The sequence below is a fragment of the Hermetia illucens genome, chromosome 2, assembly GCF_905115235.1.
Source record: "Hermetia illucens chromosome 2, iHerIll2.2.curated.20191125, whole genome shotgun sequence".
NCBI classification, from domain to species: domain Eukaryota; kingdom Metazoa; phylum Arthropoda; class Insecta; order Diptera; family Stratiomyidae; genus Hermetia; species Hermetia illucens.
In genome coordinates, this window is record NC_051850.1 from 188304089 (window position 1) to 188328617 (window position 24529).

General features: G+C 46.0%; 1 protein-coding gene across 1 annotated transcript in view; it reads right to left on the reverse strand.

Annotated features, from left to right (window-relative positions):
• Positions 1–24529, reverse strand: part of LOC119648164 — a 362867-nt gene that overhangs the window by 297583 nt on the left and 40755 nt on the right. The gene's annotated exons all lie outside the window — the stretch shown is intronic.

Here is a 24529-nt window from a genome sequence, read left to right on the forward strand (position 1 = left end):
GATAACCATTTTGGTATTACTTTGCAGGGTGGGTTTCCCTTTAAGCACTCGCGACTCTCGTCCTCTGAGCTTTCCTCCTCCTTCCTTCCTTCTCCAGCTCATTTTTAAGGTTTTGTGTGAAACAAAACCTTATTAGAATCGAGACGGTGTCTGTCTGTCCGTCTGCCCGTCTGCCCGTCTGTCCGTCTGTCTATCTGTCTGTCTGTCTTTTTTTTTTTTGAGGAGGTGGAAATCTTCAAAAGACACTGGCCTGGACACGCCAGCGTGTGGGATTCTTACCCACTAAAACCAGCCCCGACTCCCTCCAAGCCCCGTGGAACCACCGTGCGGTATTACATCACAGGGCGGAGTCAGCTGATTTTAGCTTCGTCCTCTTTTGTCTCTACGCGACGTACGTAACCGCACTTGTCTGATCTCCTCTGCCTTTTGCAGTTTGCTCTGGATAGACCATGGAATTGATCGTATTCCAGTCTTCCTGACATGTTAGCATTCTTCGCACCAGATTCTCTGGTACAAACACCTCTCCTAGAGTCTCCTCTAGGTTCTTCCTTTCATCCACAAACCTTGGACAGTGGAAGAATACATGCTCTGGGTCCTCTGGGACTCCATCGCAGTTTGGACAGTCGGGTGAGGTATCCAGTTTAAACCTGAACAGGTACTGGCGATATCCTCCACGCCCCGTGAGAAACTGGGTAAGATTATAATTAATCTCACCGTGCCGTCTCTCCAACCACTCCTTGATGGCAGGGATGAGCCTGTGTCCACCGACCCTTTCCCGAGCGTTCCCAACGTTCGTGCCATCTATTTAGTAACCTCTCCCTTTCGGCGTTCTTCGTCTGCGATAAAGGAGAGATAGACTTCGCATTATATATATTCGTCATCTCATCTGCTAAGATGTCAATGGGCATCATTCCAGAAATGACGAATGCTGCATCATCTGAGACAGTCCTGAATGCCGAGCACACTCTTAGGGCTGTTCTTCTGTAGACTGAACTCAGTTTGTTACCGTTAAATGTAACCCGCAATGCCTTTCCCCAAACTGGAGCTACATAGAGCAGGATCGAACTCACTACCCTAGTTATAAGCAACCTGGAAGCATGCCGTGGCCCTCCCACGTTCGGCATCATTCTTGCCAGGGCCACACTCGCAGTGGATGCTTTGTCATAGACATACTGCACGTGTGCCTTATAGCTAAGCTTTTCATCTATCATCATTCCCAAGTATTTGATCGCAGGCTTAGAAGTGATGATATAATTCCTAATTTGAATACAGGCAAAATTTCTTTTACAGCGCTTGGTGATGAGGGCCGCTTCCGTTTTTCCTCCGCAAGTATTAGACCAGCCCTCTCCAGCCAACTCTTAGCAGTACTGATCGCTTTGCATGAGTATAACTCAGCATCTTCGAAATCCTTTGCGACCACAAGCGCTATATCTACGGCGTAACCCACCATCGTGGCTTCCTCCGGAAAGGGAAGATTAAGTACATCGTTGTACATGGTTTTCCACAGCAGTGGACCCAGCAAGGAGCTCTGTGGGACACCCGGGTCCTGGGGTTCGTCATCAGTGTCATACCAAAGCCTCCGTTCTTGTAAATAACTGTTGACAATAGCCGTAAGATAAGTAGGAATACCAATCTTCGCCAGAGATTCCCATATTAGGTTCCAATTGGCCGAATTAAATGCATTTCTCACATCCAGGGTCACCACAACGCAATATTTTGCTAGTACTACACTTTTGATTTTGATTGTTGATCTGACTTTACGGAACCTATACTGCTGATCTCGGAGGCCTCCCAAGCTCTCAACAACCGGGAGTAATCTATTGTAGATTACTCGCTCTAGCATTTTCCCCACAGTGTCCAAAGCACAAATGGGTCTGTCTGTCTTCCATTCCGCTGGAAATATTCCGTCGGACATACACCGTTCGAACAACTCAGCGAACATATCCGGTCTGGATTTCACGCCAAGCTTATGGGCCTTATTCGTACTCCGTCTAGGCCTGGCGCTGTTTTTGTCTCCTATTCTACTGCAGATTTTTAGCAGCTCGTCTTCGGTGATTGGAGAAATTACCGTCACATTCAGGGGTGGTTAGAATGTGTCGGTACCCTTGTCTTGCAGGGACAGTAACCCCTAAATGATTTTCAGCAAGAGGGTATGACACGTTATCTGTGGAGATGAACGGCCTCTGAATCGTCCCATCACGATTCTATAAGCACCATGGGTTTACGTCCGCTTCTAAGCAGAGCTTCTTAAAACGTTTCCTCTTGCTTCGCTAAATGCCGAGCTTGAGGGTTTTGAGGGCTACCTTACAGACGCATGCTTTTTGCCCTGATCGACTCTACCAACCTCCCTCTGGGCCGCTCTTTTAGTTCGGCGGCAAGGTAATCAAAAGCTGTCCAGTATACCATTCCATCAATAGTTTAGTCTTCTACCCTGCCTTCCACCCCCTAGGCATGGACGCGTCTGCTTTATCAGGTTGCTCTAACTGCTCTAAGATCTGCTCGTCCAAAGCTTTTGCAGACCAGCCTGGTTATCACTGTGGGTGTACCGCTCGCTGACGCACCAGGACATACCACGCGCCAGCGAAGGCTTGACAAAGGTCAGGTGTACAAACGAACCTGACCTCCCTTTTTCAAAAATGATGACAGCACCTTCGTTAGCCAAAATAATGTCCATCTGTGCAAAAGCTTCTAATAAACTGCGCCCCCTGGCATTTGATTCTCTGCTACGCCACTCTCGTCATCTTGCGTCGACAACAAGACTATCAAGCATTTCCTCGAATTCAAACAATGTTAAACTTGGTGGGACGTAGTAGATACCTATGCACTATTTATTTTCAACCACACAAAGACACTGGCTGCCTAACTTACAGTACATTATATGGCCTGTCGACCGCAAGCCCATATCGCCGCTCCACCAGTCGAACCTGTGACCCATATGCCACCGTGACGGTTTCAATACGGTTCATTTATGATAGCGATTTCCATCTCAAATTCGCACGTGGCCTGCTCAAGTAAATCCCTGAGTGACCCTGCAATGATTGAAGTTTATTTGAATAAACCTTATTTTCTCATCGCAGTGAGCGCCTTTCTAAATTCCAGACATCTGGGGTCCCTAATGCACTCCCTGCCAATATGGTCTTTCTTCCCACACCTTCTGCATCGATCGGATCGATCAATGCTGCATACCTTCGCGAAGTGCCCAAATATGAGGCATTTAAGGCACTTCTTTAGTGAAGTTTGTTCTTTTAAACGTCAAACAACTCATCCAATCTGAATTTTGCCGGCCGCCAACAACATCTGCACAGCCTCCGCTGATGCTCGTATTGTGTGGTCGTTTGAGTACCACGATAGACTTTTCGTGAACCCACAACAGACACCTCGGTAAGTTCTTCCAACTTGAAATGCTTCTTCAGAGTAGCACAAATTTCTCCTTTCGATGTCACTTCCTCAAGATCCTTACATTGTATGTAGATTTCATGTTTTTGGGCACGCACTGCGGCATTTTCCCTAAGTAGGCTTTTGACTTCAGTGCAAAAGTCATCAGTTTTTCCTACATAGAGTCTTTCCAGTTTGAACATGAGATCCCCTTTCGGCTTTCTTCGGATTATGTTCACATTTCCGCTCAGATCTTTTGGGTCGAGATCAGCTTTGACCTTTCTCAGTATCCCCGCGTAGAACAGATTGCCCTTACTGGAGATAACAATCGCATCTGAACGATTTTGCACTTTTGCTTGCTTATCCTTTACCGTTTTTGACATTGAATGGATCCTTTTTTGGTCCTGGAGCACCTCCTGTTGTTCTGCCTCTTGAACATATGCGGTGAATGTCATCACAGTTTTAGTCGTCCAACGATTTGCCTTCAGTTCATCTTTGTTTGGTTTTGTGACCGGTGTTGTCGGTAAGGTCGTACTTCGTTTGAACACCTCTAGATCCAAATCACTTCGAGAATTATATGCCAAGGTGGCCAAGTTGCCCATCACCGAGGCACTGCGGTCAAGGGATATCAACGACCACAAGCCCGCTTGCTCACTCCCAAAAGCCGCCGGTACTGGGTTTCCGAGCCCCTGGAATGTAAGTTTCCTCCTTCTCTCGTCTTCCATGGTGGTTTTATGTTCTGGGTATCCTTCCCATAGTCATTTTTGTCCACGCACCAGAGATGAGCAAACACAGCCCATATTTACACATCAATAAGTATGCCCCTATCCGCCAACTGGGGTCACGCCTCAAGGAAGATCTGGCAACTCTTCCTCTGTCTGTCTGTCTGTTCGTCACACGCATTTTTCTCGGAGACGGTTATAGCGATTGACATCAAATTTGGTGGAAAGGTGGGAACTGTGAACGCTCACGCATACAGTTAGTTACATCCTTTCACATCGAATTTAAGGGGAGGTCCATATACACGCAAAATTTGTGAAAGCTAGTTTAAGTTCTGAGAATTATTGTGAAGGTGGGGAGTGCGGAGGTCGAAAATGAGCATCTCTTTAACGGACCCATTCTCTGAAACTAGGCATTCGATAGAGCCAAATGACGAAACCGATCACGACGAGCCGACCTCGTTTGTGAACGGGACAAAAGCTGAAGAATATATATAAACTGCTGAGTACTAATAGGACAAATGCACACTCAAATATATTTATAAAAGGAATGCACAAAACCTTTCATACCTGAAGTGTCTAGCTTCCGGTTTCCCGGCTTGTTATTTATTTGAATATCAGTATCCATTACTGAAGACTTGTTTCTATGTTGCATCGAGCGATCATGCCCCAAACCGGCCAAAATACAAAAACAAAATCCCAATAAAATTGCCGCAATTGCATATGCAGGAAACAAAAGCTAAAGAGGCATTTAATAATATACAGGATTACCAGGTTTTCGGTGAAAACAACAACAAAAAAAGGTTAATGATCATGTTTCAAATTTTTGAAAGTTTCTTTGATGTTACTGAAAATATTAAAATGAATTTTGGAATTTCAGGAATTTTAAAAGGCAATTAATGCTGTAAAAAGAAAGTTAAAATTAACAGTTATAAATTAATACTTTAAAATGATTGAATGTCGAGATGAGAAGTATAAAATTGAAATGAAAGTAATGGAAGTGTGGAAGGGAACTAAGAAGGAATGAGAAAAAATCCTTCATACCAACTTCGTCCCTCACGATTCCTTCAGGCAAGGTAAAATCCTCTAATGTAGAGCTCAGCATTGTTGATTCATACCCTGGTTTCTAATTTGTAAGAGTCATTACAGTTTTAGATAGGCTAAAAGGAGCCTATCTAAACTTAGAAGTTGATCATTAATTGGATCTATTTTTCGGAATGGTTGATGGTATCTAGTTTATTTTTCTGATCATCTGTCCCCCAAATGAAAAGATAAAACACTCAGTCTTCTGCGCTTTGGGTTTTTATTTGGATGATAGGCCATCCAAAAAATATAACCTTTAAGTCTCGAATAGTGTTTTAATTATGGTGATTTATTTATTTATTAATTTATTTAATGAAAACAATACACAGAAAGCAAATTTCTTATTACATATTGTCCTCAGAGGGAGGAGCAAGTAAATGGCTTATTTTACGCTTAAAGCTGGAGAGGGACCCAAGCTGTAGGGCATTGTAGGACCGGCAAAACCTCGGGATCGGAGAGTGAAAGCAAATCTCGAGCTCCGCGAAGGGTGTATAAAAAATGTCCGCACTACGTGTGTTATGAGACGAGGCGATACGGGAAGTAATATCCGAGTTGGGGGGGGGGGGGGGGGGCAGTCCATCAGACAATTGCAGAGTTTGAAAAGAGTACACATATCAAGGAAAATACGGCTTTGCTGTAGGGAGGGGAGATTGAGGGTGCGAAGTCGTGACGGATAATCAACCCGTGGAAGGTTCTTTTTGTAAAAGAGGGTCCCGGTGAATTTGCGTTGTACAGCTTCAACAGCGCGGGAGTCACGGATGCGGTAGGGGGACCAGACTACACAGCAATATTCAAGGATATTTCTGACAACGGAATTGAAGAGTGTTAAGGAGGGCTGGATTGAGCTAAAGTCCGAAGAGGAACGTAGGATAAAAGCAGACATTTTGGAAGCTCTATTGATGATGTCAACGAAGTGGCAATTGAAACGAAGTTTATCGTCGAATATTACACCCAGGTCTTTGAAGGAGGTCACTAGTGAAAGGGATTGTCCACTGAGAGAATAAGAAAAGGATGTTGGGAAGGGTTTAAGGGAATAGCGCATCCAGTGGAATTTGTTGACATTCAGTGTTAGCTTGTTGACCGAACACCAACGGGCTAAATTATCAAGGTTGGACTGTAAGAGAGCACAGTCCAACGGAGACGAAACAGAGGCAAACAATTTAAGGTCGTCTGCATAAAGCAAATACGGGCAGGTGAGGATGGAGGCAAGGTCATTGATAAAAAGCAGGAAGAGTAAGGGGTCAAGTGTAGAGCCTTGGGGAACACCAGAGGAAAGAGAGAAGGAACGAGATGAATGACCATGAAAATAAACTTTCCAGGAACGGTATGAAAGATAGGAGCAAAGCCAGGAAATGACTGAGGGAGGGAAGTCTAGTAATGAAAGTTTAGAGAGGAGAATGTGATGGTCAAAGGTGTCAAAGGCTTTGGAGAAATCGGTATAAATAGCATGTACATTCAACAAAGTTGGTAAAGACCAGAAGATTTGAAACCGTTGATCTATGTTTCACGAAACCATGCTGCTCTTTGACAATGAGATGACCGAAATGAGCGGTTAACCAATTGTTGACGTATCTTTCTAGGATTTTGGAGCAAGAGGGGAGAAGAGAAATGGGGCGGTAGTTCACAGCAAGGGAAGGGTCTCCGCTCTTGAGGATAGGAATGATAGGGGCCTCTTTCCAGAAACGGGGAAAATAGCCTTCATCTAGACTTTTGTTGTAAATTATACACAGGGGGAGGAAAATGTGTTTTCTACAGTTAAGGAGGAAGAGGTTAGGAAGCCCATCGGGGCCAGGCCCGACATTGGTGTCAAGATTACCAATGAGGAACTCAACCAAGGAAGGCGTAAGGAGAGGAATGGCTAGAGATTCGGAGGAGTCAGTTATATTATAGTTATGAATGATGGTGCTAGTAGTAATTGTCTGAGGACAAGGAAAACTCCGTCAGTAATAAATTCCCAATTGAAATATTGCCTAATGATAGTAGTTAAGCTTAAATATGTTGAAAAACTCTCAGATTTCTATTCTTGGAATAACTATATTTAAAGTTTAGATACCGTTTGGTTCCCACCGTTTTACTATTACAACAAATATGTAACTATCATCTATTTGAACAATCATAAATATCAGGCTTGAAACCAAGATAGCGCTTCTTTTGGAAGCCTCATGTTTAACGAGACAATATTTTCATTTTTATTATGCCTCACTATACAAATCCACATTGTTTATTTGAATATCCGTAATTATGGATTTTGTTGTGACTACCTAACTATGCAGATTAAATTGTCAATTGCCTTAATTGTGGGACTGATTCTACGCACAAAACTGGTCTAATGCCGAACTAGCTCTGCTTGTAACAACCAACATCGTCTCCTCGTTATGATACATAAACGAAAGTTGCTGACCATTGCGTGCCATGCCTGGCTAGTACCTTACGAAAATTCCGATATCGTGAAAACCTGTTGGGTCAGTAGCTGCACATTTCTTCTACGTTACTAGTAAAGTCCAAAGGAATGATTCACATTCAGGTGAATAATGGATACTCTCCTGACTAAGAAGTGGTACAACACGTATTCAACCTGGCTTTATTGGTTTTTCTACCGTCATAGGTAGCTTTGAATTTCTCCATTTTTCTTTTTTCCTATCTTCAGATATTATTAGTCATCTACTTTGTTAAATGGATCTAATGTAGCATCCTATTAACATAGTTAACACATTTTTATAAGGTCAATGTGATCTTAATAGGACGTATCTGCTATTATTCTGTTATGATGAAAGGTGTTTCGATTTTGAACTTAATTGATACATAATTTAATCATGGTTATCAGATAATCACAGTAGATGAACAATGGTTAAGTGTAGTACGTGTGAAAGCTGCACTCAAGCCTCGCCATAAATTCAATCCGACCAGTTCAGGCCCGCAGATGTTATGAGAAAATGGATGGGAAAACGCCATGAAATCGAAGCAACCTCGAGGGAATATTAGATAAGTTGTGAGGAGGAAGCGTTTCCCAAATACTCGTAAATTGCATATAAACAATCTAAACTGATTGCAATTTAGTGAACTCTTGGTTATCTTATGGGTGATTGTAATCAGATAACTATAAAATGCTTATTAGGTAATGTTGGAGAACGGGCATCTTTCTTATTCATTATTTAATCAACTACAAAATGGAACGCATATAAAATAGATATAAACAGGCTAAATTTGGTGGCAAACTTGGAATACACTAAAGAAGATAGATAGATGCTAAACAACGATTGTTTTTATTGAGAGCTGAAATGAGTAAATTTTCTACCATGTGTGACGATCTGTTGTACTGTTATACTACGTAAATATGTGTGTACATAATATTTTTTGTTGAGGATGCTGGGAGTCCTAAGTCCGCACCCACTTAGTGACGGACCGAACCACATGGGGAGCAACTTACTCCGTCTTTTGTAGTTCTCGGAATCCTCTTTTTTTGAGTTAAACCCAAGTTTACAAAAAAAGGCAAAAAGTTGACTGACGGTTTCGTCCAGGGCAGAGGCAACTCATCAGACGCTGATGGTGAGGTGAGGCAGGTGATCAGAAAATTAAGGTAGATGCCCTCAACCATTCCGAAAAATAGATCCAATTACTGATCAACTTCTAAGTTGAGATAAGCTTCTTTTAGCCTCTCTAAAACTTTAATGACAACCAAACTATTACACATTAGAAACCAGGGTGTGAATTCACAGCCACCACAATCACGTCCTTAAGAACACAAAATGCTGAGATCTACATCAGAAGATTTTACCCTGCCTGAAGGAATCGTGAGGGAGAAAGCTATAGCATATTTTTCGCAGCTTCGCGGCATGGGCATCATTTTGTTGACTTTGTCTTGTGACGGGCTTCCTAGAAATTTATTTGCTGGTATGAAACATTTTTCCTTATTCCTTCTTAGTTCCCTTTCACACTTCCATTACTTTCGTTTTAAAGTTTTAAAAAAGTAGAAGATGAATATCGAAGATACGATTATGGATGTCGAGGGAGCTATTAGGTTTCTGGAAAAGAAAGATGGAGATAAGGCAACGTCTCTCGTTAAAAATATTCTTCAACAATGCAGCAAAGGCACAAAGCGACACAATAGCAAAGAGCGGATCATTGACCTCAGAGCAGATAAAGGTAACAAACTGGCAATACTAGACCCAACGTCCTACAAAGACCTGGCACTCCAAAAACTTAATAACGGCAATTTCTCGATTCGATTAAAAGAGCGGAGAAAACACTAAGGGAATGTGTTGACCCTGTTAGGGTAGGTAGGTAGGTATCAGTGGCCGCTCCGAGGAACCCAATTAGCACTTTGGTGCGCCGTTTTGATGCCACAAACTCCTAAGACCGTGATTGCTGTTATAGGAACAGGGAAGCAGAGTCCAGCTGGCTCGGATCTTCAGAGCCAGCCCGTAGCATTCACGAAGGAAAGCAGCTCTCCGACCCTGCAGCTAGAAATCTCACTGAGGTCCCCAAAGAATGGTTTACCCAGTGTCCGCAGCCTGACTCGAGCCAGAGCCGGGCAATCGCAGAGAAAGTGCATGAGGGTTTCCCTTCCTTCTCCGCAGCTTCGGCAATGCGAGTTGTAGGGTAAGCCGAGCCTAGCGGCATGGTCCTCTATGGGCCAGTGTCCCGTGCAGACCGCCGTAATCTTGAATGCATTTGCACGCGTCTGGCACAGGAGCTCTCGTGATCGGGCTATGTTATAAGCGGGCCAAATTCTCCTTGATTTGGCACAGCTTGTAAGCCTTCGCCATCTCAGACCCGCGGCTGCTAGGTAGTGCGAGTAGACTCGGCCCCCGACAGCCACCAGCGGAACACCAACTGCATTCCCCGAGGGACTGCCAAGAGCAGAGCCTTACCTGGCCAATTCGTCAGCCCGCTCATTCCCCTCTATGTTCCTATGCCCGGGAACCCAGAGGAGAGTGATCTTGAGCGTGCCGCCCAGATGGTTGACCGTGTCTCTGCACTGCTCCACCAACCGGGAAGATGTCGTCGTTGAGTACAAGGCCTTGATGGCCGCTTGGCTGTCGGTCAGAATGGCTATGTTACGCTTGGGGCTCGAATCACGCTCCAGCCATCGACAGACTTCCAATATCGCCAGTACTTCCGCCTGGAATACACTGGTGAAACCTGGGAGACCATACGACTTGGATACACCGTGTGTATTCGAGAAAACCCCCGCACCGACTCCATAGGCCATCTTTGATCCGTCCGTAATGAATACCGTGTCATAGTCTTGCAACACGCCGCCGGTCTTCCACTTTGCCCTAGTTGGAAGGTCCACAGCAAAGTTTCTCGTGAAGTCCAGCTTGCTTGTGACATAGTCCGTGGGGGATGCCCAGACTTCTCGAGGTATTTCATCTAGAATGTTGCTGTGGCCATAGGACTTCGCTGCCCAGCATCCGGACTCACGTAGTCTGACGGCACTGCACGCTGCAACATATTTGACCCTGTTAAGAACATAGCCGCATTACGCATGCCTAATCCTTCTTTACTTAGGTTCAGAATACAATCTAAGGTACATAAAAATAGTATCGAAACATGAGAAATTATAGCGGACACCTACTTCCCCACCTACAACATTGTGAAATGGTTACTACAAGAAGTCAACGCTATCTGTGACTTCGACTTCGAAATGGTCCAGAAGCTGAAGGATGCTAAAATTAGGCAACATGAAATCGTAGTTTCGTTTGATGTGAAAGCATTTTTTTCAAGTGTACCCGTCAAACAGGTCCTACACAACTACGATACGTAGCCCAACAAACACCGTACCTCAACCAACGAAAAGAGGGAGAAAGTTAGCGTCAATATGTATGGGTGAAAACTATTTCATCTTACAGAATGAATACTACAAAACCACCGCAGGCACGGCCCACTTTTTGTGTTAGATATATTGATGATATACTGGCCCCAAGTTAAAGGTGGCGTCCCCACCTAAACAGCTCTTCATCTCCAGGCTAGCGTTCACAACGTCTACGGACGATGTTCTGGAGTATATAAGGAGCAAAGTTGGTTTACTTTCTCCTCTGTCCTGCATTAAACTCACAAAAGACGACAACACCGACCGGGTCATTGCATCTTTCAAGGTTACTTACCCACACGAAGTTGATGTCCTCGGCAACCCTTCTTTCTGGCCTGAAGGTGTATTCATAAAGCCGTATAAGCGCCCCAATTCGCGGGTAAATTTCAGGGCAACCCGCCTGCCTCGCCGAGCTATATAACTGGATCCATGTTCACTGTCCGTATGTTTTATCAGAACGTCAGGGGTTTAAGAACCAAGCTGGGGGCCTTCAATTTATCCGCACTGGCTCAGCAACACCATGCCATCTGTATCTCCGAAACCTGGCTAGACGATGCCATATTATACTCCGAGCTCCTCGAAGGGTACTCCACTTTCCGTTGTGACAGGGACCGGGATGCTTCTCGTAAGTCCACTGGCGGTGGAGTCCTAATTGCTATAAAAGATTCACTCCCCGCTGAACTCGTCTTCTCCTCCTCTGGCTTTCCTTTTGATTGTGTTGCTCTTCGTGTCTCCCCACCCAACTTCCTCCCGTTCATTGTTTCTTGTGTTTATGTTCCCTGTGCTAGCCCTTCTCACCTGTATGAAGAATTGTTTGACAGTTTGTCTGAACTCCTTAACGTCAGATTCCCTTCCCTCCCTTTCTTCCTTTGTGGAGATTTCAACCTCCCCATGCTCAACTGGCCTAATCATCCTAGTCTTCCAATTCCTTCCAACAACCTCTCCCATTCTTCCCTCCCACTTTCTTCCTTTATGTATACTTGCTCTGCCCTGAATTTCAACACCACCAAAAACTCCTTGGGCCGCACTCTCGATCTCTTCCTTTCCAACCTCCCCGAGCGCCACCTCTCACCGACGCTCACCATCCCGCGGTTGAATTTGAAGCGGAGCTCCCTCGTTCAAAACCCATAACCAAGCGTAAACCCACTAAGTTTAACTTCCGCAAAGCCAATTTTGACGGTCTGAACTCAGCTTTAGCGTCTTTCAACTGGGTTCATATATTAAGTAATTCATCGGGTGATCAAGCTCTTAACACCTTCTACAATATCCTCTCTGATCTCCTCTCCTGTTATGTCCCTTCTTCCCCTCCCTGCCTACGTTCTTTCCCAACTTGGTTCACAACGGAACTTCATATTAACATTCGCTTGAAACATACACTGAGGAAGAAGTTTCGGGCTTCTAAAAATGACGCCGACCTTGCTCACTTTAAAGCCAAACGATCTACTGTGAAGTCAATGGTCAGAAAGGCGCGTAAAAGGTACCTATTGAGCGTCGAAGCCGCCCTTGCCCGCGGTAACTTAAAACTCTTTTGGTCTCACGCTCGCAACTCTCGTAATCCAACTCATTCTGTCCCTTCTTCTATCAGCTTCGCTGACTCCACTGCCAACTCCCCACAACAATCCTGCGACCTTCTCTTCAGTGTTTTCTCCCTCGAGCCCTTCACCCTCTACACCTTTCATAACCACAGACTCCTCCGAATCACTAGCCATTCCTCTCCTTACGCCTTCCTTGGTTGAGTTCCTCATTGGTAACCTTGACCCCAATGTCGGACCTGGCCCCGATGGGCTTCCTAATCTCTTCCTCCTCAACTGTAGAAAACAATTTTCCCTCCCCCTGTGTATAATCAACAACAAAAGTCTAGACGAATGCTACTTTCCGCGTCTCTGGAAAGAGGCCCTTATCATTCCTATCCTCAAGAGCGGAGACCCTTCCCTTGCTGTGAACTACCGCCCCATTTCCCTTCTCTCCTCTTGCTCCAAAATCCTAGAAAGATACATCAACGACTGGTTGACCGCGCACTTCGGTCACCTCATTGTCAAAGAGCAGCATGGTTTCGTGAAACATAGATCAACGGCTTCAAATCTTCTGGTCTTTACCAACTTTGTTGCTAAACGCTTGAATTCACGACAGGAGGTACATGCTGTTTATACTGATTTCTCCAAAGCCTTTGACACCGTTGACCATAACATTCTCCTCTCTAAACTTTCTTCGCTAGAGTTCCCTCCCTCAGTCATCTCCTGGCTTTCCTCCTATCTCTCATACCGTTCCTGCATAGTTTCTTTTCATGGTCACTCATCTTGTTCCTTCTCTCCTTCCTCTGGTGTTCCCCAAGGCTCTATACTTGGTCCGCTACTCTTCCTGTTTTTTTATCAATGACCTCGCCTCCATCCTCACCTGTCCGTGTTTGCTTTACGCAGACGACCTTAAATTGTTTGCCTCTGTTTCGTCTCCATTGGACTGTGCTCTCTTACAATCCAACCTTGATAATTTAGTCCGTTGGTGTTCGGTCAACAAGCTAACACTGAATGTCAACAAATGCCACTGGATGCGCTATTCCCTTAAACCCTCCCCATCATCCTTTTCCTATTCTCTCAGTGGTCAACCCCTTTCACTACTGACCTCCTTCAAAGACCTGGGTATAATATTCGACGATAAACTTCGTTTCAATTCCCACTTCGTTGACATCATTAATAGAGCTTCCAAAATGTCTGGTTTTATCCTACGTTCCTCGTCCGACTTTACCTCAATCCAGCCCTCCTTAACACTCTTCAATTCCCTTGTCAAAAACATCCTTGAATATTGCTGTGTAGTCTGGTCCCCCTACCGCATCCGTGACGGCCGCGCTCTTGAAGCTGTACAACGCAAATTCACCCGGACCCTCTTTTACAAAAAGAACCTTCCACGGGTTGATTATCCGTCACGACTCCGCACCCTCAATCTCCTCTCCCTACAGCAACGCCGTATCTTCCTTGATATGTGTACTCTTTTCAAACTCTGCAATGGTCTGATGGACTGCTCCGCCAACTCGGATATTACTCTCCGTATCGCCTCGTCTCATGACACACGTAATGCGGACATTTTTGATGTGCCCTTCGCCGAGCTCGAGATTTACTTTCACTCTCCGATCCCGAGGTTTTGCCGGTCCTACAATGCCCTACAGCTTGGTTCATTTGACTCTATGTCCCTCTCTAGCTTTAAGCGCAAAATATGCCATTTTCTTGCTCCTCCCTCTGAGGACAATATGTAATAAGAAATTTGCTTTCTGTGTATTGTCCTCATTAAATAAATAAATAAATAAATAAAAACCCAGTTAAGCATCCATAAGCTGGGAATCGAAGAAGGTATATCTAGTAAAGATACGAATACAATGTTGAAGCTTTATTGAAGTGGCTTTTATAGTTGAATATGGAAATGGGAAAAGAAATCAACCAAAAGAAGACAATGCTATGGTTTTTAATTTCAAACTATTGTCGTTTCTGCTCATAATTTTTCAATTCAACAAGTAAAATCTTAAATGGTGATTATCATTTTCTTTGAAATCACTTGCCTATGTTTTCGTTAGCGGATGCTGTAATGCTGTAAATTGGAATTCGAATAATAAATGATTTGATTTCACTTTAATCTAATTTATTTCAGCGAAAGTGAAACCATTTGAAATTCCAAATTTCCCCGCGAAAATTTGTCACCAACTCCTTCATATCAACGATCAACTGATCCCACAAAAACTAGTCTGGCTGCTTGCCCAGTCAGGGTACAATTACCCGTACATGATCTGATACGCACGCTATCACATTTCTATTAATATTGACGAAATGATAATTATTTCTGTAGGCTTTTGACTTTCTTGTATTATGGGTTTGACATTCTGTCTCTAAGCGATCGGCTACTAGCCGTTCCTAATGAGCCACGAACTTTCAATTCAGATTGGAGCATGTTTGTGGTGAATAGAATTCGGCATTTCTTCTCTGAATAAATAAATTGGTTACGATTTTTTTTCATATTGCATGCAACAGTTTCGGGGCTTGAATAGAACAATTCCGCCGATTTGGTATGGATGCCTAACCCGCCTTTTTCGCAAATCTTACTTTGTCCAATTTCAGACATTTTTCTTGAAAGAAATGGTTTTCGCAGAGCATGCCTTGCTTTTATCTCACATTTTCACCACTTTTTAGGCTGATAAGTGAATTAAACTCAGCATCCTATGGTCCATTATAGATTAGAATAGGTGGAAACGTAGTTTTCGTAAAAAAGATGCAACTTGAAAAAATCCAAATATATCTATCCCACTGTATACATATCAGATACTATGTGGTCACATAATAATTACTTCAACGTCACGCGTATTGCTCCATTAATTAATCTACAAATGATGTGGAAATTGCTGCGTGAATTCAGCTTCTCGGCACGTCGCTTGCGGCGGAGAACAATTGGGCATTACTTTCGAAAAATTAGATACTTCGCAACCTTTTCTTCTCCATTTCAACTAAATTTCGTGTAATTTTGTTGCTTACCAAATGTTTGAAAAGACTTTGATGCATATTACTGCATTCAAATGAAGAAAATATTTCCCATTTCGAAATCCCGGGCAAATGGCCAGCATGATAAAACCGTGTTACACTTTTTAAAGATACCCAACTAATTACGCAAATTGTATGCAGATTTGTTCCAATTCAGGAGTACTCGAAAATGTTGTTATTGGGATCAACGGTAGGAAGTGGATTGGATATGAGCAATACTTACGAGTAAAAGTTCTTTGATGCTTAATAAGTTGGAAATTAAGACTTTTTTATTTATGAATGGAGGTGGAAATCTTTAAAAGACACTGCTGCACCAGGTTGCAGCAGTGTGGGAGATACTCATCCATTAAAGCCACCACAGCTTCTCCGCCCATGTCCCTGAGAGACTTCCGTGAGATAATATTTCGCCGGGGGGACACTAGTCTGCATTAGCACGATTAAGTCATACGTCCTTCGCGCTTCCCCCGCTTCGGGGTAAGTACTTCCTATAACCACTCTGCCCCATAAGCAACTGTATTGAGTGGTAATTCCATTCTCCGTGTTTTGACACGACCAGACTAGTGGTCCCTTCCGCAATTATCCCACGGTTGCTGTCAGCTCCATCCTAGTGACTTTTCGTCCGGCGACTATTCTTTCGTACTCCAATTTTAGGCATAATACTTGCTAGAGAAAAACCAGTCTTTGTTGTCTATAAGCTCGCCATCCAGCGAAGCAAGAGGAAATGCTTTAGGGAGCTCTGCTCAGAAGCGGACGTAAATCCGTGGGGAAGAGCTTATGGAATCGTGATGGGACGATTTAGAGGCCGTTCGTCTCCGCAGATCACGTGCCCCGCCCTCTTGTTGAAAATCATCCAGGGGTTATTCCCCCAGCAAGAGGAGAACACCGACACATTCCAACCACCTCTGAATGTGACGGCAATCCCGCCAGTCACCAGAGACGAGCTCCTCGAGATCTGCGGCAGAATAGGAGACAATAAAGCACCGGGTCTGGACGGAGTACCGAATAAGGCCCTTAAGCTTGCCGTGAAATCCAGGCCGGACATGTTTGCTGAGTTGTTCGAAGCGTGCATGTCCGAGGGAATATTTCCAGCGGTATGGAAGCGGCAGAAGTTGGTGCTTCTGCCTAAGCCTGGTAAACCTCCAGGTGAACCATCCTCATACCGACCCATATGTCTTTTGGACAGGGTGGGGAAAATGTTAGAGCGGGTAATCTATAATAGATTACTCCCAGTAGTTGAGAGCCAAGGCGGCCTTTCACATCGGCAGTATGGATTCCGTAAAGCCAGATCAACCATTGATGCCATCAAATTGGTTACTGGCTTGGCCGAAGATGCAATCCACGGAAAGGGTAGTACCAGCAAATATTGCGTGGTAGTAACCCTGGACGTGAAAAATGCATTCAATTCGGCCAATTGGAATCTAATCCGGAAATCCCTAGCGAAGGTTGGTATTCCCGCCTACCTCGCCGCAATTGTCGATAGTTATTTAACTGAAAGGAGACTCTGGTACGACACTGATGACGGACCGCAGGAGTACGTCGTTTCCGCGGGTGTCCCGCAGGGCTCCGTATTGGGCCCACTACTGTGGAACATCATGTACAACGATGTACTTAATCTTCCCCTTCCGGAGGAAGCCACAGTGGTGGGTTACGCTGACGACATTGCACTGGTTGTTGTCGCAAAGCATCTCGAAGATGCTGAGTTATACTCAAGCGAGGCAATCAGTGCTGTCAAATGCTGGTTAGAGAGCTCTGGTCTGACGCTTGCGGAGGAAAAAACGGAAGCGGTCCTCATCACGAAGCGCCGGAAGAGAAATTACGCCTGTGTTAGAGTCGGGAATCATATCATCACTTCCAAGCCGGCCATCAAATACTTGGGGGTGGTGATAGACAGGAAGCTCAGCTATAAGCAACACGTACAGTATGTTTGTGATAAATCATCCACTGCCAGTATGGCCCTGGCCAGGATGATGCCGAACATGGGAGGGCCACGGCATACCTCTAGGTTGCTTATAGCCAGGGTGGTGACCTCAATTATGCTCTATGCGACCCCAGTTTGGAGCGAGGCGTTGCGGATGTCAGTTAACACTAGCAAACTGAATGCAGTCTACAGGAGGACAGCCCTGAGGGTATGCTCTGCCTTCAGGACTGTCTCAGATGATGCAGCATTCGTCATCTCTGGAATGATGCCCATTGACATCTTGGCAGATGAGATGGCGAATATATACCATGCGAAGCCAATCTCTCCCCTTTTGCAGACGAAGAAGGCTGAGAGGGAGAGATCCATAAATAGATGGCAAGAGCGATGGGAACGCTCGGGAAAGGGTCGGTGGACTCACAGGCTCATTCCTGCCATCAGGGAGTGGTTGGAGAGACGACACGGTGAGGTTAATTATAATCTCACCCAGTTTCTCACGGGACATGGAGGATATCTCCAATACCTTCACAGGTTTAAATTGGAGACCTCACCCGACTGTCCAAATTGCGATGGAGTCCCAGAGGACCCAGAGCATGTATTCTTCCACTGTCCGAGATTTGTGGAAGAAAGGAGGAACCTAGAGGAGACTCTAGGAGAGGTGCTGGTACCAGAAAATCTGGTGCCGAAAATGCTAGCACATCAAGAGAATTGGGATGCGGTCAACTCCATGATCGCATCGATTCAAGATAAGTTGCGAAAGGCAGAGGAAAGCAGAAAAGCGCGGTCACGTGCGCCGCGTATAGAAGAAATGGGATTTAGCTAGAGTGAGCTGTCTCCGCCCCGTGATGTAATACCTTATGGTGGTGCCGCGGGGCAGGGAGGGAGTCGGGGGTGGTTTTAGTGGGTAAAAATCCCACACGCTGGTGTGTCCAGACCAGTGTCTTTTGAAGATTTCCACCTCCTCAAAAAAAAAAAAAAAAAAAAAAGACAGACAGACGGACAGACAGACAGTAAACCGATTTTAATAAGGTTTTGTGTTTACACAAAACCTTAAAAAGTGTGTTCAATGTTATCAGCCACTAGCAAAGCTCCCCGTCTCTGCACTTGAGCAAGGCACTTACGATGCAACTCTTTGTCAAGGGCATCAGCCCATACCTCCGCGCCATAACGCAGAACCGACTGCGTTGCTCCCATAAGGAGACGTTTCCTAGTAGATATAGGGCCAACAACATTCGGCATTAGCCGACTCAAGGCCGAGACTCCAGCTGCAGCATCAAGCACATCAAGCGTTATGAGGAGCACTATCCATTGAAATCGGCGACTATGCATAATAACACCCATTGTCCCCAGCAGCGCGGATCCCTTCAGCGAGTCTACACCTGATGAGCTTGTCGAGTATTTTCCCGGCCGTGTCGAGAAAGTGCCAATGTGACAGCGGCCTTTATGCAAACGGGAGCTCGGGATCTCCTTTTTCCTTGCTGAACAGCGCGAGTGGGGCCACCTTCCAGGAGCAAGAAAAAATGTCTTCTTTCAAGAAGGCGTTAAACGCCTCAAGCATCAAGTCTGGCCGTTGGCGGAACATCAGTTTGTAAACTTTCGCGGGATGTCATCGGGACCTGGCACCTTCTTGTTTTTCATGATGAGAACCTCATTTTAAAAAGGGGACAATCCTCGATGCTATTCCGGGTGACAAGCTTATAGTCAAGCCCCCACCGGTCCTCATTCACCTCGTTGACTAGGTTCTGCCAGCCGCGAGCTTTGCTTTTATTTACCGCGTTGCGGAATCTCATTTTTGCTGATCTATAATGTGCCTTTATGGCGCATGCCTACTCGTTGACGTGTGTTGTGCCAAACTACGGAGCTTATGACACTCCCTCCGTAAGTTGGCAATTTCTTTTTTTTTTTTGAGAATTGTGGGAGCACTTACCATCTGCGAGCCACTTTGGTCACGCTGCTACCAGGGCAAAGCTAAGGTAGCGTCTGACGATTTGTCTCTGCCCTGGTAAGAAGAGAGAGAGCCGTCATCGCCTATTTGGTATCGGCAATTTCTGACGTCCACCAGTGCATAAAAGGCTTGTTACGGCTAAGACCCCTCCGGGGCATGGAAGTCCCACACATCGTCGTTGTCAGGTTCATCACTGAATTTACGACGGCGTAAACCGTGACGCTACCACCCACTGAGGCGCCCTCCAGCGCGGCTCTGCTAACCAAGAACTTCGACAAACTTCCCGATGTTCACCCTCGCGGCCTTACACAGGCAAGGGGAGCGCCGGGGTGGTGCACGCCGGCAAGAAGCGTCAATCACTTCAAATGCGATGTACTGGTGACTTACTGAGAAGTCTTCCAGGACTACCACCTGCCCACTGGTGGTGCCAGAGATTCCCACGCGAAAGTGAAGCCTGATCGCTGAAACGCTGGCGTAGATCCGGTGTTTAAAACTAGGAGCCCGGTTCTCGCTGTCATTTCCAGAATCCGTTTCACTCTGGAGTCTGACTGAGGCATGTTCCATTCAAGGACCCTGGCATTAAAATCACCGCCTACCAGGATTTGCCCCTCCATGCCCGAAACAACGCCCTCCAGAGCATCAAGCCGGCACCGAAAGTCCGGCATCGTCTCATTCGGCATCACGTAAACACTAAAAAACGTTATCCCTAAACACCGGATCCAGTGAAAGAACACGAAGTCGAATGTCGTCCCGAACTCAAGTGGCACCGGTACTCTATAAGTCGAGATGCCATGAAGCCGGATCCTTGTTTCCGTATTGCTCGCTGATTTGCACTATATCAGCCTTCACCTCCGCAGCGAACTGCGCTAGTAACTGGTGAGCAGTTCCACTTCAGTGCATGTTAATTTGTAAAATGCAGATCATGCATTCGCGCCCTAGTCCTTTCCAGTTCCGCCCTAAAGATTGGACACCGTCCAGAGATCGCAGTGTGTGCGACACTCTCAACAAACGCGTCACGATCCCTGCAATGAACGCAACTTTCGCTTTCATTGCAGATCTTCGCTTGCTGACCTACCGGGCCGCATCTCCGGCATGTTGTCCCTGCCCTCCTGTCCCTTGCAAGCTACTGACGTGTGTACATAGTCCAAACACCTGTAGCACTTGGTGGGCACTATCCGTATTTGTACCCTGCATACTAGCCATCCAATTTTGAGCTTTCTTCCCCAATAATCCCTTGACCGCTTCACAGATCGTACACAAGCTAGTTGTTGTTTTCGGGTTTCATCCTGTTGCAGATTTGGACTTTCGCAAATGTCTTGCCTTCCGTCGGCTTAATGAGCAGAGCCGACAGTTTAGTCCCCCTTCGTTTCCTCGTCTTTTCTGCTATTCGCTTTTGGTTTGCAACATCCTCGTCTTTGGACGGACGTGTCTCTGGCGGCGTAGCCGCACGCTGACGTGCTTTACTGGGTATTGGAGTTGCCGTTCCCACACCAGCAGTCGCGTTACTTGGTAAGGCTTCCTCTTTATTTGGGCGTCCCTGTGTCATATCGGGTATGTCAGCCCTCGCCGCCCCTTCCGCTGATCGTATAAATATAATTTATAAATAGTAGTAAAAGGGGGTTATATAAGTTTTTTTTTTTTGAAAATTCCGGTCTGGTAAGGCTCTGGCTGGGCTTGTCAAGACAATCAAACCATTTGCTGGTGCCCCCAAGACAAGGAGGGCTCCATTTCCCTCATTTTCCATCCCTTAGGCTTTAGAGGGTTCATACGCTTTGGATGCGTCTATAGATATTAGGTGATCAGAAATATACCTCTCAGCTATGACATGGAGACGATTGTGAATGCTGAATCGTCGGTTAAAACTGTCAATGCCGAAAAACTATCTCGTGATAGTCCTGAGCCGCATGTTGTTAGAGTGCCCTCGACCACTATCGGGGTAACTTTGCTGGGGAATGACTTGCTCGATCACATCTTTTATGCCTACACTAGACTGACGGTTACGTATTTCAAGTTAAGGGCGTTGCAGTGTTTTAACTGTGGTTGAAAGAAAAAGTTGCTCGGGAGTCTAACAACTACTATGGCCCTCTGCTGAGTTCAATGTTAGTGTGTTCTCCTCTCCTCCTAGTAAAGGGAGCTCTGGTACATGGTGAAATCCCGTATCTATTTTAGTGACAGGCACTAACTTGGGATCCTAGGAAGAATGTTGAATATGTTGGCTACCTAGCTGGGCAGTACAGCCCCCCCCCTTTCCCGGTGTTCCTGATGTCCTTAGATATCCCACAGTGTCTTTGCCCTTCTCTTCAGAAGAGCTTACTGTCGTTTTCCTCAAGCACAAGGGTACCTCTGCCCCTGGTGTTAACAACATCACTTATCAATATGTACGCTGGTTAGCCCCTGAAGCCCTCTCGGCTTTGCTATAGAGGCCTAACCTCATCTGGTGCAATTTGATCCCACCGGAGGATTGGACCCTGAATTTCTGACGAGTTACCGCCCTATCGCCCTCATTAATGTGGTTGCCAAACTATTAAATTCGATGATCAAAGTTCGTATCAATAATTTCATTGATGAATACAAAGTCTTGCCAGCCAACTGTCGCGCCGACTCTGCAGGCAAATCTACGTCTGCTTGCATTAATGACGTTTTGTTACACATATCGATAGCTAAAGGGAGTGGTCAGTAGGTTCTGGCTGTGATGCTGGATGGAAAGACTGCCTATGAGAAAGTGGATCTTGCGACTCTGTGTAACACAATGTCACGTTTCCGTTTTTCTACGGAATTTGTTTCTGATAGTACTGAAATTTTCCTGAATGCAGACGATTTAAGGACAATCTTTATTTAAAATCAACGCACATGTTTGTCTGAAACAGATATTTATCAAGGACAGATGTTTATCTGATACAGACCCTGATATTTGTCTGTCACTTCATTCCCTGGGGCGGGGAAAACTGTTGAGTTGGGTCTGTTCTGCTGGTCGTGGTCCTGAATACGATGAAATGAAGGGGGGTAGGTAGGTAGGTATCAGTGGCCGCTCCGAGGAACCCAATTAGCGCTTTGGTGCGCCGTTTTGATGCCACAAACTCCTAAGACCATGACTGTTGTTATAGGAACAGGGAAGCGAAGTCCAGCTGGCTCGGATCTTCAGAGCCAGTCCGTAGCATTCACGAAGGAAAGCAGCTCTCCGACCCTGTAACTAGAAATCTCACTGAAGTCCCCAAAGAATGGTTTACCCAGTGTCCGCAGCCTGACTCGAGCCAGAGCCGGGCAATCGCAGAGAAAGTGCATGAGGGTTTCCCTTCCTTCTCCGCAGCTTCGGCAATGCGAGTTGTAGGGTAAGCCGAGCCTAGCGGCATGGTCCTCTATGGGCCAGTGCCCCGTGCAGACCGCCGTAATCTTGAATGCATTTGCACGCGTCTGGCACAGGAGCTCTCGTGATCGGGCTATGTTATAAGCGGGCCAAATTCTCCTTGATTTGGCACAGCTTGTAAGCCTTCGCCATCTCAGGCCGCGGCTGCTAGGTAGTGCGAGTAGACTCGGCCCCCGACAGCCGCCAGCGGAACACCGACTGTATTCCCCGAGGGACTGCCAAGAGCAGAGCCCTGCCTGGCCAATCCATCAGCCCGCTCATTCCCTTCTATGTTCCTATGCCCGGGAGCCCAGAGGAGAGTGATCTTGAGCGTGCCGCCCAGATGGTTGACCGTGTCTCTGCACTGCCCCACCAACCGGGAAGATGTCGTCGTTGAGTACAAGCCCTTGATGGCCATTTGGCTGTCGGTCAGAATGGCTATGTTACGCTTGGGGCTCGAATCACGCTCCAGCCATCGACAGACTTCCAATATCGCCAGTACTTCCGCCTGGAATACACTGGTGAAACCTGGGAGACCATACGACTTGGATACACCGTGTGTATTCGAGAAAACCCCCGCGCCGACTCCACAGGCCATCTTTGATCCGTCCGTAAAGAATACCGTGTCATAGTTTTGTAACACGCCGCCGGTCTTCCACTTTGCCCTAGTTGGAAGATCCACAGCAAAGTTTCTCGTGAAGTTCAGCTTGCGTGTGACATAGTCCGTGGGGGATGCCCAGATTTCTCGAGATATTTCATCTAGAATGTTGCTGTGGCCATAGGACTTCGCTGCCCAGCATCCGGACTCACTTAATCTGACGGCACTGCACGCTGCAACATATTTGATGTGGGGGTCAAGGGGAGGAGATGCAGGAGTACATTGAGAGCATATGCCGGGCAAGACTGCAGAGCCCCCGTAGCACCTGCACACGCGGTTCTTTGAATCCTATTAAGCTTCATTCTATTGTATTTCTTCTTCAAAGCCTGCCACCATGCAATAGATCCGTACGTCAGGATCGGACGCACTACAGCGGTGTACATCCAGAGAACCATCCTCGGCCGGAGACCCCATTTCTTCGCAAAGGTTTTCTTACAGTCATAGAAGGCTATACAGGCCTTCTTAACCCTCAGTTCTATGTTCAACCTCCAATTTAGCTTAGGATCCAGGATTACACCCAGATACTTTACATTAGAGGAAAGAACCAATCTTTGTTCATTCAGCCGTGGTAGATGGAATTCAGGTATCCTTGTCTTGGTGGTGAATAGCATCAGTTGCGTTTTGGTTGGGTTTATGCTGAGTCCGCATCTTGTGGCCCACAGGCACACCTTTCGCAACGCTCCTTCCATGATGTCGCTCATAATGGACAGAAACATCCCTGATACTAATATCACCAAGTCGCCGGCATACGCCACCACCTTCACCCCGCTGCCGTCTAATGTACGTAAAATTAACCAGAGCACCGGTGAGATAGTACCACCCTGGGGCGTGCCTCTGTTCACAGCTCTGGTCAAGTGGTTGCCTCCTAGATCGGACTGGATTATCCTGGTACTCAGCATGGATATAACCCAATGCGTGAGATACCCCTCCAGTCCAATACCGATCAGGGCCTCCTTGATGGCGTTGGTACTGACGTTGTTGAAAGCTCCTTCTACATCCAAGAAAGCAGCAAGGGTATACTGCTTGTACTGCAGCGACCGCTCAACCGTGCCAATTACCTCGTGGAGGGCGGTTTCTGTGGATTTTCCTTTGAGGTAGGCATGCTGGGACTTAGAGAAAGGCGTTCTCTCCATAATCGTCCTTAAGTGAATGTCCAGGACGC